Source organism: Sminthopsis crassicaudata, chromosome 3 (genome assembly GCF_048593235.1).
Source record: "Sminthopsis crassicaudata isolate SCR6 chromosome 3, ASM4859323v1, whole genome shotgun sequence".
Classification (NCBI taxonomy): Eukaryota; Metazoa; Chordata; class Mammalia; order Dasyuromorphia; family Dasyuridae; genus Sminthopsis; species Sminthopsis crassicaudata.
Genome location: NC_133619.1, coordinates 141,694,825 through 141,720,907, shown reverse-complemented (window position 1 = coordinate 141,720,907; position 26,083 = coordinate 141,694,825).

Sequence of the window (26,083 nt, the reverse complement as noted above, 5' to 3'; positions counted from 1 at the left end):
ACCACAGTGCAACAAGAGATTGAGTGCCCCAGGAAGTAATCACTGTAGATATAGGACTGTCCTGTGGGTGAGATCCTGTCCATATTGAGATAGCATTGTAATGGGTGACGGCTTTCTCAATGATTGGCTGTGTGTGTGACCTCACAGGCCCTTTATAAGCCCACTGCAGACAGCAGTCACTCTCTTTAACCTGGCTCCCTAATCTGGAGTAGCCAAGCCAAGCTGATGGATAGCCGAGAGGTAAGGAGTTTCGTAGTGAACACGTGGGTCTTCTGACCAGGTGTTTATTAGGGAACCAACAAGTCAGGGCATCAAGTCAGGGCATTATGTGAGTAGGTATAATAAAGGCTTTTAAGATTACATGTGGCTGTTCTTGAGTGTGCTACCGGTTATTAAACTATAGATTCAAGAGATCTTGGGCTGAGACCTTTGAAGGCCTCAGAGGAGGCAAGCTGGGTAGAGTTGACACTGCAAAGGTCAGTGGTTGTAACGTGCTGTTGTCTCCAGAAGTTGCCGATCGCACTCTGGGAGGAGATCTGCTGTGTCAACTCAAATCTCTCGGACAGATTCTTCTTCCTGTAGAGAACCGTAGTCTCCAGACAATTGCTGTTAACTCTCATCCAGAGAAGTGATTTCCCTTTCTGCAGAGAGCTGCCTCAAGTCTGCTCTAGAGCAGAGACTCCCTTTTTCCTCCACAGCTGCCCTCTTTATCCTCCCAGAGAATGGGTGTGGGATAATGCAAGGTCTTCTGGGAAGAATTACTTCAACCAATGAACTTGCTCCTCCTAAGCATGCAAGCTCTTCCCCAGGAAAGGTCAGAACCAGAGAATTGTCAACTACTGACTTAGCACTTAGTAAGAACCTAATATCTCATTATCTCATTAGCACTTATTAAGAACCTAACAAGTTGTCAAAGGTACTCTGTTGGGTCTAGGGCAGACTGGTAATTGTAACTGCCAGGAGGGCATGTTACACCAACCTTATCAAACTTAAATAGAATTTGTGACTATTGATCTACCTGTAGATCATATATTTTCTTTGTTCTAAAATATGTTATCTAGATTTTATTAAATATTCACTCAGGTAAAAATATTTTCCAATTACATTTAATCTATTTCAGGTTGCACTCAAAAGTATTTTTGAGAGGTCACATTTCATCTCTACCTTACCCAGTTGTATCAAAAGTTTAGTTTTTTTTTTTTTTTTTTTTTTTTTTTTTTTTTTTTAAAGAAAGTTAAAGAAAGGGGATCTAGGTTTCTAAATCACTCAAAAGTCTGAGTCACTCTTCAGGTAATCCTGATTAGGTCATTCTTCAATAAATAATTCAATAAACATTTAGGAAGTACTTAATATAACCTAGACTCTGAACTCAGCACAGAGGATACAAACATGAAAAAGACCTTAAAGATATTACTAATTGGAAAGACACTATACAAAAGGAAGCTAAAAAGGGTGCTATTCAACTCAAATTAAGATATTCAATGGAGTAGAAACCAACAGGGCTGCTGCTGGAAAATAGAGATACCTGGAAAATTCTGAAAGTTCACAACCCTATATGAAGAAAATCTTCAGATTGATTTTATTACTTTCATTTAGAGAGTGGAAATGCAAATAAGGGTTTTGAGAACAGGCTGAGTATAAAAGGCAGAGTCAATCAGCACCCTGATGAAATCTCAGGTGATCAACTTATCTTGAGGACAGCATGGTGTTTTTTTTAGAGTGGAAATTAAGCAGAACTGTTAATAGAAATGAAGTTTCCTCCATAAATATATTGATGTTAACTGAAAAAAAAAAAATCAGGATTCATCTTATCTGATTATTTCTGATTGATTTACAACTACCAACTGTAAAAGTGATCTTCCTAAAGCCTAGGTCTGAATATATCACTCTTTCACTCAACTTTATTCAATAAACTTCAATGGTTCCTTATCACTTTTAGGATCAAATATAGAATCCTTCTTCTTTCAATTAAATGTCTTCATAATCTGTTTCCCACCTATCTTTCTAGTATTCTTATACTTTATTCAACCCCACATACATTTCATTTTATTTATTTATTTATTTGTTTGTTTGTTTGTTTATTTATTTATTTGTTTTTATGTGACATTCCATTTCCCAAAATTTTCACTAGCTATCCTCCATATCTGGAAGGTTATCCCTCTATATTTCTGCCTCTCAGCTTCTCTGAATTTTCTTCAAATCCTAGCTAAATTCCTGACTTCTACAAGAAACTTTTCTGATCCCCCTTTATCCTATGGTACCACCTTTCTGTGGATTCCCTCCAATATATTTGGCTAGTACATAGTTGTTTTCCTATTGTTTTCCCCATTAGACTGTAAGATTCTTCAAAATAAGAGCTGTTTTTTTTTTTTTTTTTTTTTCTTTTCTATGTATCTATAACACTTAACCCAATGCCTGACATAGAATAGAATAGATACATCATAATTGTTTCTCCACGGACTTGTTATTTTTCATGGTTCACTGGGTACACATATCTCAACTGATACATCATGAGATATTTTGTATCCTGTGCTGTATTAATTTAGTAAATCTGTTTTTAAAAAGTAATAAAATGAAAATGACAGAACACTGATGATTACCTGTGCTTCCTAAGTATTCTTTTGTTTCTTACTCTTTATGATTGCTTATTTTTATTCTCTTTGTTATCTGTCTGATCACTATCCATTTACTTTTACTAGGAGAAATCATAACCTTGATCTTAACTATTTATTATTAGAAGGACCCTATTCTGTATGCTATTTTTGTCTCTATTATCTATTTTGGTGAAAATAGAGAATATTTCATAACCTTCCAGAATTTCAATTACCATTTGTATGTAGATGGTTTGCAAAGTTATATGTGAAAGACAATTTATATACCTCTGTGCCAAGTACCCCATCACAATACTTGTGATTGTTAAATGATCAAATAACTTTTTCATACTTCATGAAGGTATGACAATATATACATACTTCTTTATACTTTGTTAGCACAGCAATCCTCCTATTATATTCCCCTTATTTTATTGAGTTGTATCAACTATTATAGGCCTAGAAGAAGGAGAGGGGGTATACAAGATTTAAAAGTGCAACTCTCATTTCTCTTTTGAGTTTCTTTCCTTTTCAGAAACTCTATATAGAATATTTTCTAATGGCTGGCTTGAAGGAATTTGAACCTCAACATATTTAAAAGAGAACTTAGTCTCTTTTACCCCAAACTCTATCTTCTTCAAAATACTACATTTCTTATCACCATTACTCACAAGTTTGTAGATATCTGAAACATGATTGGTTCTCATCTTTTTGGTTTTTCCTCTAACATTTCATTTCTATCCATTTCATTCTTTACTCATAAGCTGACTAATGATTGTTGTACTATTGTAATAATTTCTTTTTTTTTTTTTGTATTAAAGGTTTTTAATTATCAAAACATATGTGTGGACAATTCTTCAACATTAACCCTTGCAAAACCTTGTGCCCCAATTTTCACACATCCCCTCCAACATTTGTCATTATCTTTTCCTCTCATCTTAGCCAATCTGAGAGATGTGTAGTGTTATCTCAGAGATGTCTTAATTTGCACTTTTCTGATCAATAGTGATTTAGAGCACCTTTTCATATGACTAGAAATACTTTTAATTTCTTCATCTGAAAATTGTCTGCTCATATCCTTTCATGACTTATCAATTGGAGAATGACTTGAATTCATATAAATTTGAGTCAATTCTCTATATATTTTAGAAATGAGGTCTTTAAAATAATCTTTGAATGAAAAAAAACCTGGTTTCCCAGTTTATTGCTTCCCTCCTAATCATGTCTGAATTAGTTTCCTTTATACAAAAACTTTTTAACTTTATATAATCAAACTTTTCTATTTTGTGATTAATAATGATCTCTAGTTTTTCTTTGGTCACAAATTCCTTCCTCCTCCACAAGTCTGAGAGGTAAACTATCCTATATCATTCTTTATGTCTATATAATGAATCCAATTCAAATTTATCTTGGTATAAGGTGTTAGGTGTGGGTCAATGCCTAGTTTTTGCCATACTAGTTTCCAATTTTACCAGCAGTTTTTGTCAAATAGTGAGTTCTTATCTCAAAAGCTGACATCTTTGGGTTTGTCAAATACTAGATTTCTATAGTCATTGACTATAGAACTACTCTATTTCTGAGCCAGTATCAAATGGTTTTGATGACTACTGCTTTATAATATAATTTTAAATCTGGTACAGCTAGGCCACCTTCATTTCTTTTTTATTCATTAATTCCCTTGAAATTCTTGACATTTTGTACTTCCAGATGAATTTTATTGTTATTTATTTTTGGTTAATAAAATAATTTCTTGGGAGTTTGATTGATATAGCACTAAATAAACAGATTAGTTTAGATAGTATTATCATCTTTATTATATTCACTCAACTTATCCAAAAGCACTTGATATTTTTTCAGTTGTTTAGATCTGACTTTGTTTATGTGGAAAGTGTTTTGTAATTTTGTTCATATAGTTCCTGACTTTCCTTGGAAGATAGATTCCCAAATATTTTATACTATTGACAGTTATTTTAAATGGAATTTCTATTTGTTATCTCTTGCTGTTGGATTTTGTTAGTGATTTTTTAAAAATGCTGATGTGATTTATGTGGATTTATTTTGTATCCTGCAACTTTGCTAAAGCTGTGGATTATTTCTAATAGTTTTTTAGTTGATTCTCTAGAGTTCTCTAAGTATACCATTCTATCATATGCAAAGAGTGATAATTTACTTTCCTCATTACCTACTCTAATTCCTTTAATCTCTTTTTCTTCTCTTATTGCCAAATCTAGCATTTCTAATACAATATTGAATAGTAATGGTGATAGAGGGCAACCTTGTTTCACCCTTGCTCTTATTGGGAATGATTCCAGTTTATCCCCATTACATATAATGCTTACTGATGTTTTTAAATATATGCTACTGATTATTTTATTTTATTTTTTCTTTCTTTTTTTAATTTATTATAGCTTTTTATTTACAAGTTATGTGCATGGATAATTTTACAGCACTAACAATTGCCAAACCTTTTGTTCCAATTTTTCTCCTCCTTCCCTCCACCCACTCCCCCAGATGGCAGGTTGACCAATACATGTTAAATATGTTAAAGTATAAATTAAATACAATATTAGCATACATGTCTAAACAGTTATTTTGCTGTTTAAAAAGAATAAGACTTTGAAATAGTGTACCATTAGCCTGTGAAGGAAATCAAAAATGCAGGCAGACAAAGGCAGAGGGATTGGGAATTCTGTGTAGTAGTTCATAATCATCTCCCAGAATTCTTTTGCTGGGTATAGCTGGTTCAATTCATTACTGCTCTATTGGAGCTGATTTGGTTCATCTAATTGTTGAAGATGGGCAGGTCTATCAGAATTGATCATCATATAGTATTGTTTTTGAAGTGTATAATGATCTCCTGATCTTCCTCATTTCACTCAGCATCAGTTCATGTAAGTCTCTCCAGGCCTTTATGAAATCATCCTGTTGGTCATTTCTTACAGAACAATAATATTCTATAATATTCATATACTGCAATTTATTCAGCCATTCTCCAATTGATGGGCATCCACTCAGTTTCCAGTTTCTGGCCACTACAAAGAGGGCTGCCATTCTTGCACATACAGTTCTCTTTCCCTTCTTTAAAATCTCTTTGGGATATAAGTCCAGTAGTAACCTTTGCTGGATCAAAGGGTATGCACAGTTTGATCACTTTTTGAGCATAGCTACTGAGTATTTTAAAGAAAAGTCCATTTATTCCTATACTCTCTAGTGTTTTTAATAGGAATGGATATTGGATTTTATCAATTGCTTTTTCTGCATCTATTGAAATGATCATATAATTTGTTAATTTGGTTATTGATATAGTCAATAATGTTAACAGTTTTCCTAATATTAAACCAGCCCTGAATTCCTGGTATAAATCCCACTTGGTCATGGAATATTATCCTGGGGATAAGTTTCTGTAATATCTTTGCTAATATTTTGTTTAAGATTTTTGCATCAATATTCATTAGGGAGATTCGTCTATAATTTTCTTTCTTTTTTCATCCTACCTGGTTTAGGTATAAATACTATGTCTGTGTCACAAAAGGAATGTAGTAGGACTTCTTCATTCCCTGTGTTTTCAAATATTTTATATAGTATTGAGTTAATTGTTCTTTAAATGTTTGGTAGAACTCACATGTAAATCCATCAGACACTGGAGATTTTTTCTTAGGGAGTTATTTAATAGCTTCTACTATTTCTTTTTTTCAAAAATGTGATTATTTAAATAATTTATTTTCTGTTTGGTTATTATGGGAAATCTATATTTTTTTGTAGGTATTCTTCTATTTCACTTAGATTATCAAATATATTGGTATTAAGTTGGGCAAAATAACTCATAATTATTGCTCTAATTTCCTCTTCATTGGTGGAAAGTTCTCCCTTTTTACTTTTGAGACTAACTTTCATTTTCCTCTGTCCTTTTTCTAAATCAAATTCTGTTGTTTTTTGTTTTGTTTTTTTTCATAAAAAACAACTCGTAGTTTTATTTATTAATTCAATTTTATTTTTAAACTTTCAATTTTATTAATCTCTCCTTTTATTTTTAGAATTTCAAGTTTGATATTTGATTGTCTAGCTTTTTTGGTTACAAGTCCAATTCATTGATATTCTCTTCTCTATTTTATGCAAGTAAGCATCTAGAGATATAAAATTTCAACTTATTTTGCCATTGACTATATTATTGGTATGTTGTCTGATTATTGTCATTCTCTTAGATAGAATTCTTACTTGTGTCTATGATTTGCTGTTTCACCCATTCATTCTTAAGGATGAAATTATTTGTTTTCCAAAAACTTTTTGGTCTATTTTCCCCTGGCCTTTTATTAAATGTAATTTTTATTGCTTTGTGTTTTGGGAAAAAACAAACAAACAAACAAACAACCAAAAAAAATTTACTATTTCTGCCTTTCTGCCTTTGATTCTGAGGTCTATCTGCCCTGATATATGATCTATTTTTGTATTGTTACTTTCTTTCTCCATTCAATTTTTTCCAAAGATCTATCATACCTAATTTTCCACTATTCTATTTACCTCTTTAACTTCTTTCTTATTTATATTGTGGTTCATTTTATCTAGTTCTGAGAGAACAAGTTTGAGATCTTCCACTATTATAGTTTTGCTATTTCTTCTTGCAGGTCTCTTAAGTTCTCCTTTAGGAATTTCCATGCTTTACCACTTGGTGCATATATGTTCAATATTGATATTGCTTTATGATATATAGTACCCTTTAGCAAGATATAATTTCCTTCCTCATCTCTTTTAATTAGATCAATTTTTGCTTTTGCTTGATCTGAGATTAAGATGGCTCTATCTGCTTTTTAAAATCACCTGAAGCATAATAGATTCTGTTCCAGCCTTTTACCTTTACTCCATAAGTATCACTCTTCTTTAAATGTGTTTCTTGTAAACAATATATTGTAGGATTCTGTCTTTTAATCCAATCTGCTATCTGTTTCCAGTTTATGGGAGAGTTCATTCCATTCAAGTTAAAATTACTAATTCTGTATTTCCTGCCATCTAATTCATCCCAAACTATATTTTCTTCTTTCCTTTTCCCCTTTTTCTCCATCCCAGTATTTTACTTATGAGCACCACTTGCCGCAAGTAGCCTTTTCCCTTTAGTGTCTCTCCCCCTTTTTTATGCCTTGCCCCTACTATTTCTGTTTTCCCTTCTATTTAACCTATCCCTTCCCTTTTCCCCTTTCTTCTCCCACTTTTCTATAAGGTGAGAGAAGTTTCTCAATGAATAAATATGTCTTATATTCTCTCTTTTCTTTTCCTTAATTATAATAGGTTTTCTTTGCCTCTTCCTGAGATTCTTTCTCTCATTTTACTCCACTTTCCAATTTTTCTGGTATAATTCCCTTTCAACCTCTAGTTTCTTATATTATAACAGTAAAATCATATTATACATGCACTTGCTATGTATACCCATAACAGAAATACAGTTCTCAAACAGTTTGTTTTTTCCTATTTACCTTTTTTGTGTTTGTGTTGGATGTATGTTGGATGGATATAATTTATCTGCTGATTTACTGGCTTACAGCTAGGGCTGGGTAGCCAACACTGGTGTAGATTCCTCCTCATAGATTCTCCAGTAAACATACATCCCCCACTGCCCGGCCCTGTGTTCCTTGAACTTGCATCTGTGCTAGACCTGCTTGCACTTGGTCCATCTTCCTCCGTTCTGATTAAAGCAGATCTTTTCTGGAGAATTTCAAAATTATCTTTTCCTAATAATTTGTTTCACTCTTAATATTCATGGATTCTTCCAGTCCAGAGCTAATTTAGAGGCTGGATATGAGGTGAGGTCAGAAAAAAATGTGTGTCCTCTCCATCATCTTGGCTCCACACCCATACTAATTTATTTATTGGCTTCCCAGATTTGAATCTTTTTTGTTTTCAAATTTCCCCTACCTTGCTGCCTATGTGAATTCCTGAAACACAAATCTGACCATAAACTTCCTCTCTTTTTAAAACTCCAATGCTTCCCTTTCTTTACAGGATCAAATTCAAACTCCAATGTTTGGCATTGAAAGCCTTTTCTAGTATAACTCCCAATTACCTTTCAAGGTTCAATGTCTATCAGTTCCCTTCTAGTTAAGACAAACTGGCACTTTTTGCATCTCCTTGATAAAATCTCTGCTTTCTTTCAATGGTCACTTCAAGTGTCATCTTCTAAAGAATTTTGATCCCAGCTGTTACAATCTGCACTAAATTTTCTTGGCAAAATATAATAATTGGCCTCATTTTGACTCAGTAAGAATGATGTGTATTCATTTTGAAGTACAATTATGTTAAAATCTAAAAAAGCATAGCTTTTTCTTATTTGATGATAATCACAACTGAATAAACTCTATTTTTCTAATTAGCACCTTAATATGTTTAATTTGTTTTAAAATGATAAAACTGTTTAGATTTTGTGCTATTGTTATAAAAGATTTTGAAGAATTCTTTTATTTGTATCAGGCAATAGTTTTGGTTTTCTCAGATAACATTGGAATAGGTTTTTTTCTGTTTAATTAAAAAGGAAAATATGACCAAGGGCTATTGGTGCTGTTGATTGATTGGGTCTTAAATCATATGTATAAAGTTTATAGCAAACAACCAAAGAGTAGAGCTATTTATATGGTATTCGAAATACTTAGCCTAAAATTGTGGGAAATACTAAGATTATTATTTTTAGCTGAGAAAACAGAAATTTGGTAGTCAGAAATTGGCCATTCCCTAGTTGATAATATGCACAAAGAAAAAGTTATTGCAGACAGCAAAGACTGTGAAAAGTTTATCTGAGCAATGTGCAAACTACAGCAAGAAAAAAGGTGATGATATTACCATGTTTTTCTTAACTCAGACAGTAAGAGACAAAGAAAAAGAAGTGAGAAGAAAAATAGATCAGAAAACAAAGGAAGTGGGGAAAATCCCAAATAAGGCATGAGGGCAAAATTATAATTAAGTTCATTATACAATAATGGCATTAGGCAACACATACCCCAAAGTAATTAACAAGAGCAAAGCAAAATGCTTTCTCTGCAATTTTACTATTATCTCTGGGGGTGAGATCAGAATATACTTACCCACAAATATTCTCAGTCAAGTATTTTCTAAACAAGAACAAGATAAATCATACATTATCTTTTGAAGAAGTAGAATTTGGCTCTCTCTAAGAAACATTGCAAAAGCAAAACAAAACAAAGCCCCAACATAATTTTATACTAACATTCTTTAAAATGCTAAAGTTCGAAGCTATCTTAGAGATCATATAGCCTGACCACCTCATTTTACATTTTGGGAAATTGAGAATTAGAGACAAAAGGAATTTTCCCTTAGTTAAACAACTAATTAATAAGCTGAAATTCTGAGCTTTATTTACCTATGTTATTTGAAAAAGTACCTGCATTCAGTATTTAAACACTAATTCATGAGTCAATCAGCAAGTTTATGTTAAATACCTAATCCAATAATTTAATCTAATTCAACAAATATTTCCAAGTTCTATGTGCAGAGAGTTGGTACAGACAGAATTTAGATAAGGTGTTATGTTATCTACTAGTAAGGTATAAAATACAGACTTCAAAATTACAGAATACCTCATTAGTCAATTAGAAAGGTACAAAACAAAGTTCTAAGTAAGGATAATTGAGGAAAAAGAAAGAATAAATAGAGGAGATAGTGAATGAATTGAATTGTAATGGAATATATATATTTATAGGAATTCAGCAGATAAAAGGGCAAAGGCATTCTAGGCATAGAGAATGATAATATTGAAAGCAATACTGTACTATGTACTAGGTATATTTTGCATACTGTAGTCCAGTTTGGCTGGAGAGTAGAGAACTTTTAGGGAATTGGTGTCAGAAAAGATTAAAAAAAAGGAGAGATGGTGTTAATTATAGAAAGCATTAAACAAAATAATTACACTTAACTGATACCAAGTACTTTTAAACAAATAAACAAAAAAGAATTAGTAGGCAAGTAGTAAAATGAAAAATATATTGGATTTGGAGTTAGAAAACTTGAGTTCTAATCTTTTCTGTACTTCTTAAGTAAATAATCATAATCATAATAATAACTTGTATTTTTTAATACCTATTATGTGCCAATTCATCAAGTATGACTTTATTTGTATATAGGTGTTTGAATCTTTTCCTTCCCTTAGATTGCGAGTTTCTTGAGAGTAGGGATTTTTTTTTTTTTTTTTCTTATTCCCCAGAACTTGCCACAGGGCTTGGTACATAGTAGATATTTAATTAATGTTTCTTAATTTATTGAAATTCCTTCACAATCTATCTTCAACTTACTTTGTCAGATTAAAGACAAACATTGTAATGCCTGAGAAACTGAGCAAAACAAGAGATTAGAAAGTATTCAATACAGAATTTATTAAATGGAGAGATTTACTGGGACCAATGGATCCATGGTTGGTCCCAGGGCTGAGACTATTGTCTCAAAGAATCCAGCACTGAATATCAGATACAGGATTTTTTCATAGAGTAACAAAAACAATGACATAATGGGGGAGGTATCAGGATGAGGATGACACAATGGAGGTAGGTACTGGATAGGTTCCTGATATTCTAACATGTCTAAAATGGATAAAGACTTTTATCCCATTAAACATTAAGAGGGAATAAGTATAGCCTAAGATCTAAGATATAAGACCTTTATCCTATCAAACATTGAGAGGGAATGGTTATAACCTGAGGCAGAGTAATTGAATAGAACAACTAGTGAAACTGGGTCAGGACATTAAAAGAGAACTGTGAGCCAACAATATATGTGTGCATATATGCACAGAGACACACATGTATATATGTGTATATACATCCTTCTATTTCCCTTTCACATATGTTATGATATAGACAAACTGGATTATTTTTTTCTTTTCCTTACATGTGGAATTCCATTTATTTCTGCTCCATACCTTTTCTCATATGCTTCCTAAACTGGAATGCACTGCTTCTTGAACTCAGAGTTTCCTTCAAGGGATACTCCCAAAACACACTTCTTAAATGCTATTTTGCTTATTCATCCTAAGTAGTAGTTCCATGCCTAATTATGTGTTTTATCTTATATATATTTCCTATATAGTGATATTTGTATTTGTATAGTCAATTCTATTATAACATGACAAACAATCCCCCAAATGCTGAGATATGCAAAAGGAGGGCAATAAAAATCACAGAGTTTGCAGGAAGAATGAAGTTAAGGGCACAGCACTCAAAACTTTGATAGTAACACATAAAAGAGAGATAAGAACCTAATAAAAACTGTAGTTCAGTTTTAGACATTCTGTAGAGAAAAACATAAATACTAAAATAAATTGTGACTTCAACTGTGACTTTGGGCTTCACACTATGTCAGTGAATTGAGCAGGTTGCAACTCAGGGACTTAGGTGGAGGCTATGAAGAAAGGGAAAGGAGTAGGAGTGATTTAGATAAGTCTTTTTTTTTTTTTTTTTTTTTTTTTTTTTTTTTAATCTCATAGCTCCTATTGTACCAAATGATATTAAAAAAAAAAGACATTTGCCTTGAGAAAGACTGGTTTGTTTATGTAAGTAAGTGTGGAAGAGTTACAGCATGTGAGTTACTGTGAAGTGCTGCTGCGTTCTGCCTTTTCTCTGTGAACATGAAAATAAAATTCTAGTTATGCTTAAAATGTTCCCTAATATATCAATTAAGTTGGAACAAATCCTCACTTTTAAAAAAGTCATTATAGTAGAACTGACTATACTTGAGCCCAACAGATTATTAGTTTTATAAGGACCAAAACTTTTATTTTTTATCCAAAATATAATTTTAAACAAGTTTATATCCAGTATGTGAGATTCCCATATACTTATATATATTATATGAAGAATATAATTAATTGTTTTACCAATTTTATCATGAAATGGAAAGACAAGAATGTATATAGGTGAATTTCAGAGGTCAACAGAAAAAAAATACTTCAGTGATAATGGGGATCTTTTTATGTTTGAAAACAACAAGAAAAGAATTAAGGGAGAGTAAGAAATTAGAGGTATAAGGGAGAAGGTATATTAGACAGAAGCCACAAGTGCTTACATAAGCTCCTGAAAAAACGGAGGGAGGAGTTTGGGCATGATGATTGGCTTCAGTGAGTGTTGGTGATACTTCTGTGACTAAAAAGAAGAAAGTTGATGAATTTTGTAGACAGGTTTGATGATTCAAATATCTGTCTTCAGATAGTCTTCATTGAGAAAACTAGGCTAAATTAATTCTCTTAAAGTGTAGTAGAGATGAAGGATTGAAATAGAGAGAGAGACATGGACAGAGAAAAAAATATGAAAATGATAGATAACAAAGACTGTTAAGCAGAATTGAGTGGTTTTATGAGATCCTATATAAATAGGCCCCAAATAGTGTAAATTAAAATTTCTGTGAAGTGGCCATATATATTCAAATTTATACTATTTGAGGTCATAAGTATATAAAAATGTAAATTTTATTTCTAGACCAATAAAAACGTGAAGTGCAAATTCAAATGATAAGATGAAGGGATTCTTCATTTGCACTATTCACAACATTATCCATTTGTACTTCATGCTGAAACCTCCCAAGATATCTTGGGATTTCTGCCTAAATTTCTTTCTTAAAGACCATGCTTTAAACCTGAACCATCACATTCTGTTAGACTGGAAAACCATAGATCCCAAGCTAAACCCCAATTGGTCATTGCTTGGGTCCTGACTGACTGACTCAGAGTTAATATAAATAGCAATAATTTCTATTTTGGGCAGAAACCCTGAGGGTCTTTCCCTCCCAGATTAAATGATTGATTGATTTATATTTTGATGAGGTGAAAGACAATCTTTGCTTTAATTGGCACTTAGTTTTGTTATTGTTTTTTGTCCTTCATTCTAGAAGAGAACTATGAAATCTGGGAGTTGATGCCATGCATGACATGTGAGTGAATTGGTTTTAAATGAGGGAGGACTGGGCAAGGTCATCTGTCTCACTTTCCCTTCCAGAGCTTTCTGGATCCAGAGGCCAGATATAAATCAGGATGACTAAAGATGCCCCAGAATGCAATGAGAGCCCTTGGCTTTTTTAAGCTCAAGTCTTTCACATTTCTCATTTTGAATGAGGTCACACCCAATTAGTGATTAAGGCTACAATGCTACTGAGACAAAGAATCTTTTCCTCTAGTCAAAAAATAAAAAATAAAAAATCTAAACAAAGCAGAAATGATGGCTATTCACATTCAATTTGATTTAAGCAGGATCCAAACAATATCCAAATAGGCTTTGTCTTGGAATGTATTGGTGGCCAATTAATGAGAATCAGAGTGATTTAGGTTTAAGGCATGATCCCTAAGAAAGAAATCTATCCAGTAAACCCCAAAAGATCTTTAGGGGGTTTCAAAGATCCAAAATCATTGAATGGGGGTAGCCTCAATCAAAGTTATAAAGTCAAAGTCATTACCTCAAAAAACAAAACAAAGAAACAAACAAAAAAAACCACCACCCCATTGTATCCAGAGACATCTCCAGTTATTTTGAGCCATATCTTGCCACTGAAACCTAATGGGTCCAGAGAAGAAAGTAAGGCTCTGAAGACTTTGTACAACCTTCCCTCACTTAAATCTTAATTCACTTGCTTTTTATGGTATTCCCTACCTATTGTCATGGTTTTCTTGAAGAACAAAGAAGGACAAAGAAGAACAAAGAAGGGCAAACAGTAACAAAGAAGGACAAGAAGTTCCTTAAGGGCAGGGATTGTATTTTTGATCTTTTTGTATTCCTGGTACTTCACATTGTGCCAGAAAAAATAGGAGATACTTAACACATATTTATCTATGGACTTAAATCTGCCACAGACTCTGCAACCTCATTATGATAATGAGATGAGAAGAAAAAGGGGAAAGAAAGAGAAGAATAGGAATTTATGAATGAAGTTCATAATTTTGGTGTTCTTTATCTTGGAGGTGGTTAACCAAAAGACAAAAGTAAATTAATTTTTGATAATGCAGCTGTGCAATTAATGGGGAAGGTAGAGAAGGTTGTTGATATAGAGGATATAGTCAGTGTATCCTAGGGGTCATATACATAAATATTGAAATCCCTGAAGAATATATCAGAGGATGGAGAAGATGATGTTGATATTAGTACTAAAGTCAATTAAGAAAGTTGGTGGAGCAACCTATATGGTAGAAGATAGCGGCAAGAATGGGAAGAAGGTGAATTTAAACTTTCATGTGGACTTAAAAATATTTTGAGGAAGAGTCCAGATGATCAGTCATTTCTCTTGATTCTGGGATTTGTAAGCATCAAATAAAAAAATATTCTCCAGAAGAGAGGGTTATGAACAATGTGTTGAAGGAATGTGTGCGTTACTTTTAAAAACAGAACTATTATTTAATTATTTTTAACATGATTTCTTTTTTATATTTTGAGTGCCAAATTCTCTGTCATTCCCTACCACCTCCCCACAGTGAGAAGACAAAGCAATATAACATCCATTATACATGTGAAATCTTGCAAAACTTATTTCCTTATTAGTCATATGACAAAAAAGGTAGAAAAGACAGTGAGAAAATTAAACTCCAATTTATAATCATAGTTCCTCAGTTTTCTCTGTGGATACAATAGGACTTTTTTTTATCATGAGTACTTTGGAAATGTCTTGGATCATTGTACTGATAAGAATAGCCAGTTTTCAGCTGAATAAGACATTTATTATTGTGCCTATTTTCCCTGATCTCCACCAAAAGTTATCATGTTATCATGTCTGATAAGTATAAGGTGATATCTCAGAGTTGTTTCCATTTGTATTTCTCTAATTTATAACTACTTATAACATTTTTTTTTCATATGATAATGATGAGGTGCAAATAATGAGGTGGGAGAATAGAAAGAAAGAGATCCCTTAACAGCAATGGGATCCTCTTGGCCAATGATAGGCTTGCAAAAGAATTCACAAACCCCATGAATACAGAGGTTAGGTTTGTGGCAAAGGATTTTTTTTTTGTTTGTTTGTTTTTTTTTTTTTTTCTTTTTTGCAGTAAGATGCCATCTTACTAGGAAGTTAGCCTTCTTAGTGGGCAAGGAATATAGCAAAAGTGGGTTACACTTAGAAGACAATATCTTAGGCAGTGGGCATGATCCTGTTAAGACTTCTGCAAAGATTTGGGGTTCTGAGTTGTCTTTTATTAGCCATCTGAGGTTTGGAGCTTCAATTTAATTCAAAATTGAATGATATTACTTACCTGGGAGTTTGAGCCACTCAATTAAGGATCTAATCTTCAATTCAATAGAGAGTGGTGATTATATATATCCCTGGCCCCAATCTCCAATTAACTGGGTGTTTCTTTTATGGACAGAAGGGTGTGCCTCTCCCAGGGGAAAGCTTGAGACTCCAAATCACCTTTCTCTCACCAATTAAATGGAGCACAGCTTCAGGGCTCCCTCAAAGGTTAAAGGGGACACCATTTACATCAATTATAAAAAGTTTTGATTTCTTCTTCTGGAAACTACCTGTTCATAGCCTTTTACCAATTGGCACAATTCTGTATATATTTGAGAGGAGGAAAATTTATTCAATTGTAATTTATAAGGAATGATTTTCTTCAGTGATTTTTTTTCCATTTCGCCAATACTAATTTTTCAGCTATTCTTTTTTGTTTCCCCAGTGTATTTTTGTGTCTCTTTTACCTTTAGGCCAATTCTGTTGGCCCCAGAAGTGTAACCAAGTCCTCTGCAATCCTGCAGTCAGAAATGTTAACCTTCCTCTCCAATCCGGAACTGTAAGTCAAAATTCTTCACATGTCATAGAGTCATCAAGCAGTACCAGTGTTAACAAAGGGTCCCATTTTATATCTTTTTGACCAGTTCCTCACCCCTTCCTCTCTCTCTGGGCTGAGTTCCTAAAACTGCTACCATGTAAAAAAATACCTCAAGCTTACCACTGATCCTACTGTAGGATTGAGCTGGCTCCTGTCCCTGAGTCACAGAACTGTTCTACTGTTCTACTGACCCCCTAAATTGCTTTAGGCTAGAAAAATCTTTCATCCTGACCTGCTGTTGATACTGTAGCTCCAAAAGTTAACTTAAAATATCTTTTTAAAGTTGTTTGGAGAGGAATGTTAGAAGAGTTCAGCTGGGTTGCTATATGTACTATGCATCTTGGTTTTTGTGAGTGATTGTAATTAAAACTAGGTTTGTGTTGTAGTAAAAAAATGAAAGGCATGTTTTAGCTAGCTGTTGCTGACTAGTTTGTGGAGAGTAAAAAGGAAATTCTGAAAGGCACAACAGACCCAATGGAGGGACAAGTGAATCTATTTAAAATGGTCACTGGAAAGAATAGGTGTGATCTGAATACAGATGAGAATTCAAGAGAATGGCATGAGAATTCAGTTTTTATTTAAAGCAATGAGAGATTAAGACATTTAAGTCAGTAAAACGGATGAAGAGAACTTGAATCTATCAGTCACATATTCATTAATTATATATCTTTTTTCATGCTCTCTCTCAAAATTTTGGCCAGAATGGAATCTGGCTGCCGATCCATATAGACACTTAGGTAATGCCAGTGCCACAAAATCTCCTTACCATCTCTTACAGTAAATTGGCACCTAGGTACTATAGCACAAAAAGACAGAAAAAAAATTTGAAAGAACTCCAGAGAAGTGCAGCTGAGCCAATGCAACATATCTCCAAGTCTTTCCTAGCAATTCACTCTCACACTTTTCCATATTTTTCATGTTAAATATCAACAAAGGTCAAGCAGTCTAATGTTTGGGCAACAGCTCTATTTCCTCTCTCTGACTCCCATGAGTAAGTATAAATCCTGATCAAAATAATGATAAAATGGGTCTTCAACTCAAACCAGATGTTTTCTGAGTCTCAGAAAAGTTTCTGGCATTAATGCCATAGTCTACAGAATCCCTTATGCCTCCTATCCTTTTTCCTTGGTCTTAAATATTTTATAGAACATTAAAAATTTCCTTCATTCTGCTGATTATTATAGACCAGAAATAATTCATTTTTTTTCACCAAGTTAATGATTACATTGTCTTTTGGGGAAACTTCCTAAAATAAGTCAGTTTGTTTCTCATCCTCTTAATCCCACAGACATCCATAGAAATGGAGAGTTCTTCTTAAGATTCCTACCTTCCCTGAACATAGATAGATAAAACTGCCTGTCAGAATCTTATTTCCCCTTGGAAAAGCATAGTCATGTCAAACACTGTCAAAGGAAGTAAAGAAATAGAATCTGGAAAAATGGTTCATCTTTCCCATAGTACTTTAGTACTATATGGAAGCCTTGCAACATTCTTGGTCTCTAACACAGTGATCATTCCAGGGGGTCATTTTGGAAACCACTGGCTTTGGGTACAAAATATTATAACCTCTAATTCATTTCTAATTCTTTTATCAAAAAAAAAAAAAGTAATCTTAACTAATATGTAATTAATGCTTTTTACCTGACATCTTTACTGGTTTTGTATCTCACTCATGTCATAACATGGTTTATAAAGAATTCAGAAACTAGTGGAGGTTTCACAGTGTGGAGAGATTGATGACAATAGTGCTTTCATTTGTGTACTCTTTGTGTATTGTTGCCTGTATAATTTATAGATGCAGATTATATTATCTAGTTTAACTATACTAATCTTCACAAAATGGATTTGTCATTAAAAGTGTTTTGTAGAGAAATAGTGAATTAAAGATGATACTAATAATGCAAACACAAATGAAAAAAAGATCTTATGCTTTCTTACTCCTAACATGGGCAGCTAACTGTTACAGTGGATAGTGTGCTGTTTATATAAAGTCAGGAGGACTTGAGTTAAAATTTGGCCTTAAATACTTATTAGTTATGAAACTCTGGGCAACTCATTCAACTCTCTTTGCTTTTATTCCTCATCTATAAAATGAGCTAGAGAAGGAAATGGCAGAACAATGTAGTATCTTTACCATGAAAACTCCAAATAGCACCACCAAAAAGTTAGACGCAACTAAAATGACTCAACAACAACTTCTAAAGTACATTTTTTTTTTCATCATTTGCAAGGTTTTTAATTAAAAAAAAAAAAGAAAGAAAGAAAAACCCACTATCTATTCATATCTGAAAATAAGTTATCCCCTAAATATAAAAATAATTATGAATTATTTTTAAATATGCTTACATCCACAGCTATTAACAATGGACCTCACCAGTACTGCATATTATATAATTGAAATATTAGTTCAAGAATGCATGTATTCATCTTGATTAACAAGTTTTTTTTTTTTTTTTAAACCAAGTTTCTTTTCCTAAAAACATTCATCACCTAAAATTGAAATTGTCAGCACCTTGAGTGTTGAGGACTTTGTTTTCCATTGTTTTTTGTAGCTTCTATACTGGGCATAGTGCCTGGTACATAGTAATACGTATCTATATATTATCTATTACATAACTGACTCTCAATCAATCAGCTTGCATTTATTAAGTGCCTACTATGTTTGAACTGGGTATGCAAAGCAAAGAAAAAAAGATCCTGTCTTTAGGGAGTTTACATTCTGTCAGTGAAGACAATACGTGTTAATATAGACAAAAACAAAATACTAGGTTGTTGGTGAGAGAAGACAGTAGACACCATTAGATTGGAGCTGGGATTATAAAAAGTCTTTGAGTAGAAGGAAGATGTGAGGAAATAATGTGTTCCAGATGTGAAGCATTGCATATTCAAAAGGAAAGAAATTATTAAGTTATTCCATGTATTAAAAATACTAAAAAGATCAGTTTGGATAAGTTGTAGAGCTTATGAAGAGGAATGACAAGCTATGAAGCAAGAATTGTAGATTGGAGTCAGGTTGTACTTGACTTAAAAGCCACACTGAACTTTCAATTTGCTCTTAGAAACAGTGTGGAGCTATTGTAGTTAATTGAATATGGAATTGACATGATCAGGACCACACTTTAGAAAAGTCTTTGGAAAAGATGGTTCCCCTTCATTTTGGATAGGTAAGAAGAGAAGACATTTGAGACAGCAAGATCAATCAGGAGGGTATTACAATAGTTGAGGTTAAGTAATGATAAAGGTCTATACAAGGATGGTGGCTGTAAGAGTACAAAGAAGTAAAAAAAAAAAAAAAAGTGTTGTTGATGGTTAAATAAAAAAAAATTGACAAGGGATTGGATATTCAAAGTGTGTGAAAGAGAATGTCAAGAAAGATACATTAAACACAAAAAGATTAAATAGGTTATAAAGCAAAAGAGGTAGCAGTGTGCTGTTGTTATGTGGTGCTGTGGTTCTATAGCTGACACATGCTCAGTGTGCTGAGAGGGCTTGAAATTAAAGGACTCCTTCTTTGACCATCCTTATGGGTCTCCTGCCTTCATTACTCCTCCACTAAAACCAAGGACTCTGGGCTGGTCCAGAGATCCTCCAGAAAGCTAGTCTGGAGAGCATATTTTGGCATTCCAGCATAGGGGCTCTACAAAGCACACACCATTCATATACCATAATTTATTCAGCAATTTTCCAATTGATGGGCATCCATTCAGTTTCCAGTTTCTTGCCACTACAAAAAGGGCTGCCATAAACATTTTTTGTACCTGTGTGTCCCTTTCCCTCCTTTAACATCTCTTTGAGATATAAACCCAGTAGAAACACTGCTAAGTCAAAGGATATGTAGAGTTTGATTACTTTTTGAGCATAGTTCCAAATTGCTCTCCAGAATGGTTGGATCTGTTCACAGTTCCACCAACAATGAATCAGTATTCCAGTTTTCCCACAACCCCCTCCCATATTTATCATTATGTTTTCCTGTCATCTTAGCCAATCTGAGAGGTGTATAGTGGCATCTTAATTCTCATTTCTTTGGTCAATAATGATTTAGAGCAACTTTTCATATGACTAGAAATGGTTTCAATTTCTTCATCTGAAAATTGTCTGTTCATATCCTTTGACCATTTATCAATTGGAGAATGGCTTGATTGAATTCAAATCTAATCAGCACATTGACTACTTGTTTGACCCTGTGCAAAATATATCTTCAGTCTTCCTTGGTTTCTTTTCTGTAAAATGTGGATAATAATAATTCCTACCTCAAAGGGTTGTTGTAAAGATAAAATTAAATAATTTTTGCAAAGTTCTTTATAAATCTTTAAGTGGTATATAAATATTACATATTGTTCTTTCAAAAGGACATTATAAGATTGCAGGTTATTATCATAAACAACAAATTGTATGAATTTAATGATATCACAATAAGTTTAAATTTAAAGTAAAACCATAAAACATTTGTTTTTCTTAACATTTTCTATTTTTTCTTGCCCCTTCCTTTACTGGTGAATTACAAGATCTCTTAACTCTATAAGTTGAATATGATTTGTTCAATCAGCCAGTCATCCCTCTTAATAGATAGCAAAAAGTAATAATTGCCATATTTTAAAATTGCATATTGCTAGTAATAATGAACCTATCTCCATGGAGAAGAAATATGGAAATAATTCTTACAAGAAAGTTATCAGGGTACTGGCAAGCAATCTAGCTAAGAACTTTTTTTTTTTTTTTTTTAAACAAAAATGTAGTTCAGCATTAAAAACAAAAATAGAGTATAACTTTAAATTTAATTTTATTAACTTATCTTATTTTTTAAAATTGATTATCTTTAGTTTTTTTTTTTTTTTTTTGGCTGCATCATTATATTATTCTTTAGGGTCTTGAATCAGTAATTTGACAAATGATAACCTGCAGCCTTGAACTAGTTAAATGAAGCCTCACAAAAATACTTATCTGAAGCACTAGTAGAATATAGGGAACTTTTTGCTAAGAGCTATTATGGAACCATTAACTAATTCTGTAACTTTAGGCAAATCATTTAATCTCTATTAACTCCAATTTCCCTTTCTGTAAAATGTAGGGTATGACTACTCTTATTGCTTGGGGACAATAACGTAATGTTAACAGATGTTGGAAAGGATGAAGAACAACTGAATGCTCTTTTATTCTCATATTTTCTTCTAAAGAGAATGGTCTTCAGAGTTCAGAACAAAGGGCAGTATCATAAAAAATAAAGCTGGAGTACAAAAAAGAGTACATATTTGATTTAAATGAGTTCAAGTCTCCAGACCCATTTCAATTGTATGCTAGAATACTGAAAGGATTTGCAGGAGTGATCTCTAAAGTACCATTTGTATTCTTCGAGAAATCATGGATAAGGGAAGCAGTAAAAATATAGCAGAAATAGGCAATATTTTTCCTAGTAACCAAAGAAGTGGAAATTACCAGATTACAAAAAGCTATAGACTGGTAAATTTGATGTTACTCTATAGTCAACTTTATGAAGTATTTAACAAACTCATGTTTTTTGAGTATTTTATGGTGTTATCAAAGGCTTCCATAAGTTCATCAAAAATTTCAAATTAATCTCATACCCGTTATTGATAGATATCATATCAGGTAATCATAAGCAAAAGTCAACATTGCTTGTTAATATTAATAAATTATTTGACAATCTATCATAATAACTCTATAAATAGAATGGAAATATGAGAAATCATAGATTACTATTACAGAATTAATTATTTGATTCCTTGTTGTTCGTATTAAATATTCCAAAAAGGACACTGAGTAATATACAGAAGAAAGAAAAGTACTCTTTCACAAATTTCTTCCCTTTCTTCTATACTTTCTAATAATAATTTATGATGAGATCTAGATAAGGGGTAGAACTACCAAGATTAAAATTGTACTAGAAAGAGAACAATTCCAATGGACTGGCTACCTTGTTTGGATGTCAAAAAGCATGCTTGCTTAAAAGATAATTTTAAGAAGAATGCAAGCACTGAAATGGAAGTCAGAAGAAGTGACATAAGTAGTGTCAGATTTCCCTGAAGAACTGGGTGAGCAATTATGAAACATGGGAGACACTGTCACAGTACCATATAGCATGGAACATCCTACATCAAAGAAGGTAATGCATTCCAGGACTTTTAAAACTTTTTTTCCACTCATTGCCCTTTTGTTCATCTGCTGATCAGAAATCTGAAAAGACAAGTCTTAAAGAGACCACAACCTGCATCAATTTATATTTATATTAAAATTTTCAGTTTTAAAATGCTTTATTTACCTTTTTGATCCTCATAACAATCAAATAGTACAAATACTGTGAATTCCTTTTTATATATAAAGAAATTGAGGCTTAGGCAGCTAGGTGGAATACCAGTCCTGGAGTCAGGAGGTACTGAGTTCCTCAGACACTTAACACTTTCTGTGTGACCCTGGATAAGCCACTTAACCTCAACTGTGTCCAAAAGAGATTAAAACAAGAAATAAAGAAAATAGAAAAAAGCTCTAGTTAATTAAATTAATTCATCAAAACACTTTGGTAAATACCTAATAATATGTAGCTAGTAATTTGCAGAAATAGAAATAGATTCCTTCTCTTCTTACTTTAAGTCATATACTCTTGAGATATACCATAGAAGCCAAGGTTACTAAATTATTGATGACCAAAAATCCAGAAGGGGCAGGTAATATGGAAGTTGTCAAAATCAGGTTCCAAAATAATCTAAATAGATTGAAATGTTGGATACAAATAATAAGATAGATTTTTAATAAGAATGCATTGAGTCTTACCTTTAAATTCAGAAAAGGAGTTGCAGGAATAGAAAATGGGACAGAATAACTTAATATCAGTGATGAAACAAAAATATTCAATATTCATGAATGAAGTATTTATTCTAATATCTCACATATCTCAATTTATGTATTTTTATAAACTTCTGGGAGAAATGAATTAACTACTAAATCAGTATCAATAAATTTAGAAACTTTTAAAAAACTACCTATTACACAGCAAACACTTTGAGAGACTCTGGAAATATAAAAGCAGAAATGAGATAGCCACTGTCTAAAAATAGTTTGTATCCATTTTTGAGTCAATAAAATTAAGTTTTAGATAAAAAACACAAATGAAAACTTCCTTATTTCTATATATTTAGAGTCAGTGATTCCACTTAATTCTTGGAATGATAGCTAGTATGATAAAGTGATTTGCAAATGCCTGCAATAAACAGAATGAGTAAACAAAGATAAAACCTTTATATTTGCATAGTTTTTCTAAGCACAATCTAAGTTCCTAAGAAAAAACAATGCAGATTTTGGGAGGAGGTCTTCCAAGAAAAAATAGCAGAACCAGTTGACAGGTATACTAGACAAGCAAAGAAGATACAACTAAAAAATTAAGATAGCCTAAAGCATATACATACATGTATTTGTATTTCTGGACTACCTCACAAAAATAACATATCTAATTAATACACATATAGTATAATTTCCTTCTCTAAGAGTTAGTATATAGTATATGCTTGAAAACCATTTTAAAAAAGAAATTCATTCTATAAGCACAAATTTTAAAGTGTATTGACAATACATTACATATAGGTTTCCATATCTACTGCAAAATTCATGCTCTGATGAAGGTATAACTACCCTGTGGCAATAGTGTCATAAATAACATTAGATGGTCTGTAAAATTTTATCCCCCTAATTTTCTATCAGAAAGTGACATAAATAAGAGGGAAAAGAAAATCCCTTATGTCTGATTGAGGGAAAAGAAAATCCCTTATGTCTGATTGTTACAAGATTAACATATATTGTCTCATGATGAGGAAATTTTGAACATTCAAATACATATCTGAGCTGAGAAACAAAGATGTTCTAGAAAATCAAGCATAATGAACAAACAAAACACAATTTTATCACTGACATTAAAAAAAGAAATGATGCTGAATGCAATGATAAATGCACTTAATAAATCAATAGACATTTATAAAGTACATGTTATGTGGTAGACACATGTGTGTTAGCAATACAAATACAAATTAAAAAAAAATTCAGAGTTTAATTTTAATCTCACCAATGACTAAGTCACAAAGTTAATGCTTATAATGTTTCATGTGGTCTCAATTATCCAGTGTCATCAAAGTACCTAGCTGATGTTAATCATAGTGATGATGATAATGATGATGATTTCCCTTAAGAAACTGAAGGATTCCTGATTTTTGTCATTGCAAAACTTATTTTATTAAAATTTAAACCTTAATTAAACCTTAAACTTTAAATCTTAAAAGCATTAGTTTGCATATTTCATGTAAGTCAGTGATTTTATATCTGGTTCAGTGATATAGAAATAGATATAAATATATATTCATTATTACTCTGTAGTTAAGCTTGTTGTGAAGAGCCTTTCCAAACTAAGATAGACTGGTCCATGACAGGCACACAAAAACTTCTAGCTTATACTCACAGCCTTTATTGCTTGGCAGAGCTTGCCATAATTTTGTACTAATCTGCTGTCATAATTTTCTTGATAGATTGATGCTTAATAACAGAGTCATAATGATAATGTTAATCACTAGTATTTACATACAACTTTATAGATTGCATGGCACTTTGTAAACATTATCTACCTCATGAGATCATACTGATGAAATCATATATTTTACCTTTTTGGACAGCAAACAGACAAAAGTACTTGGCTTGAGCCAAGTATATAATCAAGGTTAAGTCACTTTATTTCTCTGAGCCTAGATTTCTTCATCTCTACAAATGGTCACTATTAACATCTGTGATACCAACTTTATAGGATTTTTAATGAAGCTCATATAAGATACAATTTATAAGGTACTTTGAAAACTTTCAAGGGAGAGTTAAATACCTGTATATGTCACATTTGAGTTCAGATAATTGTTAATTAGTGATGGGCATGTTTTTAATTTATCTTACATATTACATATGAGATAGGTAAAGCTTAAAATGTTATCACATATTTCACTAGTTACATATGATTATAAAAATGGGGATCACAGCTTATCATAGTTTTGGCTTCATTCATAAACTTAATTCAAAAATGTAGTAAAAACTTCAGTTTTCCAGAAGAATTTTGGTACTACTCTGTCCTCTATTCAATCCATTCTTCATATAACAATAAAAAAAAAAAAAAAATACTTCCTAAAGTATAAATCTGATGGGTGATTCTCTAGCAACTTTTGCTCCAAGGACAGGCATTCTTAAACTGAATTCCGTGAATTTACTTTTTATAAATATTTTAATAACTGTAGTTCAATATAATTAATTTTTTAGTATTTCTATGTATTTTTTGTAATTAAAATATTTTAAGAATGAACCAAGAGTTGTATTGGCTGCAAAATTGTTTTGTTTCAGTCCATAATTTTTAGTCAGTCATTTTTTAGTAATTATTTAGACCGATTGTTTATGAAATCATTTGGAGTTTTCTTGGCAATGATATTGAAAATGTTTGCCATTTATTTCTCCTGCTCATTTTGCAGATGAAGAAACTGAGAAAAGAAGGGATAAATGACTTGTTCAGGATTGCACATCTAGGAAGTGTCATCAGCTGCCATAATGGGGAATAATATCTCACAAAAGTCAAGAACGCTTTTTCTATGTAAAAATACTACCTTCTGTGCCTGTGGCTTCAATCCATATTTTGACCCTATTTGACATTAGTTTCCATTTATATTTCCAA